The following is a 4,891-nucleotide window of genomic DNA, read 5'->3' on the forward strand; positions in this document are numbered from 1 at the left end:
GAGAGAGGCATGCGCCAGATATACTATTCAATCTCATTTCAGTGAAGGCATTGGATCAAGAGGGATATTGCACTTCCTTTGGTAGTGGAAAATGCAAGATTATCAAAGGGGCTTTCATTGTTGCTAGAGAAGACAATAGTCTTACTACTCTCTACCGGTTGCAAGCAAAGTTGTGCAAAGAAGATGTGAATGTAGCTGATGATTCCTCTTTTTTGTGGCATATACGTCTTGGTCACTTGAGCGAGAAAGGACTAAGCGTCTTGGCCAAGAAGCACTCACTTCCAGTGAAAGGTACAACTTTAAATACTTGCACTCATGGTTTTGTTGGAAAGCATGCTAGAGTATCATTTCATAATTCTGGACCTCATAGGAGATCACATGTTCTAGATTTAGTTCACACTGATGTTTGCACTATGGATGCTAAGACACTAGGTGGTGCATCATATTTTGTTACTTTTATTAATGATTATTCTCGAAAAGTGTGGGCTTTTGTTTTGAAATCTAAAGACCAGGTGCTCGGTATCTTCAAACACTTTCATGCAAGTGTTGAAAGAGAAACAGGAAGGAAATTGAAATGTGTTCGAGCAGATAATGGTAGTGAATATAGGGGTCCGTTTGAAGAGTATTGTAAAGGACATGGGATCAAGCTTGAGAAGACGGTTCCTAAGACTCCTTAACATAATGGAGTTGCAGAGAGAATGAATCGCATTATCAATGATAGAGTCAGGTGTATGCTCTCTCATGCAAAGTTGCCTAAATCCTTTTGGGGTGAAGCAATGAGGACTGCAGTAGATTTGATCAACCTTTCTCCTTCAGTTCCACTGAATGGTGATGTTCCAGAGAAAGTTTGGAGAGGGAAAGATGTCTCCTATAGTCACTTGCGAGTGTTTGGCTGCAGGGCTTTTGTTCACATTCCAAGAGATGAAAGGTCTAAACTTGATGGAAAGTCAAAGCAGTGTATCTTCATGGGTTATGGTCACGAAGACTTTGGTTACAGATTATGGGATCCGGTGAGCAAGAAGATAATTAGAAGCCGAGATGTGATTTTTCTTGAAGACCAAACTATTGAAGATCTTGAGAAGACAGATAAGCCAACAGTAACTGTTAGACGTTCTGTTGATGATGAACCTGGTCCTTCCACTAGACCTCCTATTGACGGGGGAGATGTACAAGTTGATAATGATGGTGATGATTTGCATGATGAACCTACACCTCAACCTGAGGTGCCAGATGTTGATGTTCCACCTGAACCACCAATTGAGCTTGAATTGAGAAGATCTACTAGAGAGCGTCATCCTTCTCAGAAATACTCTCCTCATGAGTATGTGATGAATACTAAGACTGGGGAGCCAGAGAGCTACCAGGAAGTTATGTCTGACGAGCATAAAGAAGATTGGTTGAAGGCCATGCAAGAGGAAATGAAATCCTTGCATGAGAATCATACTTTTGAATTGGTGAAGTTGCCGAAGGGTAAGAGAGCATTCAAGAATAAATGGGTGTTCAAATTGAAAGCGGATGAAAGTGTCTCACGGCCAAGGTACAAAGCTCGATTGGTTGTGAAAGGCTTTGAGCAAAAGAAATGTATTGATTTTGAGGAGATTTTCTCTCCAGTTGTGAAGATGTCCTCTATTCGAGTTGTGCTTGGATTGGCAGCTAGCTTGAATTTAGAGGTTGAGCAGCTTGATGTGAAGACTGCATTTCTTCACGGTGACATAGATAAAGAAATCTATATGGAGCAACCAGAGGGTTTCGAAGTTAAAGGAAAGGAGCATCTTGTATGCAAGTTGAAGAAGAGCTTATATGGGCTGAAGCAAGCGCCAAGGCAGTGGTACACGAAGTTTGATTCCTTCATGGAAGGTCATGGGTACAGTAAGACTCCTTCTGATCATTGTGTATATGTTAAGAAATTCTCTGATGGTGATTTTATAATTCTCTTGCTTTATGTTGATGACATGTTGATTGTTGGTCATAACACTAAGAAGATTGAAAGTCTTAAGAAAAACTTGAACAGATCCTTTGCTATAAAGGATTTGGGTCCTGCAAAGAAAATCCTTAGTATGAGTATCACTCGTTAATAGGAAGAATTGAAAACTGTGGTTGTCGCAGCAGAAGTATATTGAGAAGGTTTTAGAGAGGTTTAGCATGAGTAATTCCAAATCAGTTAGTACTCTACTTGCTAGTCATTTCAAGCTGAGTTCGCAGCAATGTCCTACAAGTGAGAAAGAGAAAGCGGAAATGAAGAAGATTCCATATGCATCTGCAGTTGGCAGTTTGATGTATGCTATGGTTTGCACCAGGCCGAATATTGCTCATGCCGTTGGAGTTGTTAGTCGGTTTCTCTCTAATCCTGGCAAGGAACACTGGCAAGCAGTGAAGTGGATTCTCATATACCTTAATGGTACTTCCAGAGTTTGTTTATGCTTTGGGAGTGGCCAACCTGTGTTGGATGGTTACACAGATGCGGATATGGCTGGGGATCTTGATTCAAGGAAGTCTACTTCTGGTTATATGATGACTTTTGCAGGGGGAGCTGTGTCGTGGCAATATCGACTTCAGAAATGTGTTGCTTTGTCTACTACAGAGGCAGAATACATTGCTGTTGTTGAAGCTTCTAAGGAACTCTTGTGGATGAAAAAATTTCTACAAGAGTTAGGCATCAATCAAGAGAAGTTTGTGTTATTCTGTGACAGTCAGAGTGCTATCCATCTCAGTAAGAATCCGACGTTTCATTCCAGATCAAAGCACATAGAGGTGAGGTATCATTGGATACGTCAAGCGCTTGAGATGAAGTCATATGCACTTGAGAAGATCCATACTGATAATAATGGTTCAGATATGATGACTAAGAGTTTACCTGCAGTGAAGTTTGATTCCTGCAAAGAGAAGGCGGGCTTGGTGAAGCAGCCTAACCCCACTTGAGTTGGTGAGGGGGAGATTTGTTGGTGGATCCCCAACCAAGTGGGGCCCACAAGTTTTTAAAACAAAAAAAAAAAAGAAATAAAGAGAGAAAGTGGCTAAGCCACGGTGTGAGAGTGAGAGAGAGTTGGATCTTTTCTTTTTTGAAAAGAAAGAAAGAAACAGAGAGCATCGGCGTCGAGGAAGAAGAAAATTGGGGAAAAGGGCATGTCAACCTTGATCACATTGACTTGGTAAACTTGCTCCATTTCTTATGAAATTTTAGTATGTTATTCTTGGTGTAGAGATGAACATTAGGATATAATTTGTTAGTTGTATTGCCTTCTCTTTTGCTTGATTTGAGATACCCACTTTGTGGAGGGTTTATGTTAATTTCCATCAGTTTTGATGATGTATTTTGTTGATTGTTGAGATGTCCTAGTGTCACTAGGAAGACTGTTTGTGTACCCATTATTCTGATAGTGGAAGTTTTTTCTGGACTAGGTCCCGTGGGTTTTTTGTCCCTCTTTTGGGGGTTTTTCCATGTTAAAAATTCTGGTGTCTGATTATTTAATTTCTGCCATTATATATGTTGCTTGGAGTATCTTTAGTGTTGTCCATTTAATTGCACAGATTGTAGGAAAAATTAATTTTGGTGCTTCTGCTGTTAGACAGATTCTTGTTTTTAAACCGGTGTTGAGTTTTCCCAACAGAGAGCGTGTGTGATCATTTTCAATATGTATTTATTTCCATTTCGATGTTCTTATATTTGTGTGATCTAATAATATTGAGGGAATAATACTTTATTTGCCTTAACTAGAAAGTCCTAAAATGCTTATTATTTTGAACTTCATGCTTTTCTCAGTGGACCCTGAATACATGAAGTCACTGGTTTTTATCACAATTCGCTGTCTTTCAAAGTACCTCGTAGTTTTCCATGCTTCAGAAGCCATTAAAGGTATATATCTCTCTACTTACGAACTCTGTTATATAGTACTTCTAAGAATATGATGTATTGATGGATAAACTTGAGTATTTGATATGAACCAGTTTCTTTTACTTGATAGTTTCTATTTCTATGAGCCTAAAACATGAAGTACTAAATTCTCAGAAACAGATTTTAGCTTGTTAGAATGGCTGCACCAAAAGGCAGATCATCTAGTCTACCAGCATCAAACATGTTTAAGCATCAAGTTTAACCAGTTATTTTCCACTTAACACCATCTTTGTTTGTATTTTGTATGATGCAGGCATTGAACCAACGACCACTCCCAATCATGGAGAAATCATAAATAAAACTTTACATATGTTGGTTGGTCTACTTTATATATGTTAGTGTTTTATATTCATATCATCTTTCTTACTATATATTCTTTCCAAATTGAGTATTTTCCCAACAAGACATAAGAGTATAATAAGACTAGGCCTACGTGTGGAGTATGATTAGTCTCATAGAATCTCTGCTGATGAAAGTTGGCAGTAGTCACTAACTGTTGCAAACGGGTATGGTAACTGCCTAAGGGTCAAAAGACTTGTATACACTTCTATAGCTTGCTTAGGAAGCCATCTACCTTCCCCACATTATATATATGATAAGTGATCTCTCTTTGTCTCACTAGAATAACACAACAATAACAGCAACAAAGCTGTATTCTACTAGGTCAACTTGGTTATATGGAACAAATGAGGCCATTGCCCCCTGTTGGACATCATGTCTATATACTCAACCAAATTATGCTTACATTTCTTTTAATAATTTCTTTCAGAATTTTCTTGGGTCTTTCTCTACCCTAGTCAGCAGCTTATCTCATAGAGTCAGTGCAATAACTCTATGGATAATATTATATATCCAAGTCTTTTTATGAATTAAGTCTAACTAAGTTAAACAATAAGATTTAGAATAATACTAGTCATAACTGATTTTTGTTATGTTAAATCAATTTGGTTGGACTTAGTTAACAAAAAAATTTAAATGTGTAGCATTATTCTAAGTGTG

At 38.2% G+C, this 4,891-nt stretch overlaps 1 long non-coding RNA gene across 1 annotated transcript; it reads left to right on the forward strand.

Moving 5' to 3' along the window:
- LOC110269129 lies at window positions 2,942–4,588 on the forward strand. Its single transcript, XR_002358246.1, has 3 exons — window positions 2,942–3,149; window positions 3,761–3,853; window positions 4,146–4,588. It is a non-coding gene; the product is annotated as an uncharacterized LOC110269129 (long non-coding RNA).

This window comes from Arachis ipaensis, chromosome B01 (assembly GCF_000816755.2).
Source record: "Arachis ipaensis cultivar K30076 chromosome B01, Araip1.1, whole genome shotgun sequence".
Classification (NCBI taxonomy): domain Eukaryota; kingdom Viridiplantae; phylum Streptophyta; class Magnoliopsida; order Fabales; family Fabaceae; genus Arachis; species Arachis ipaensis.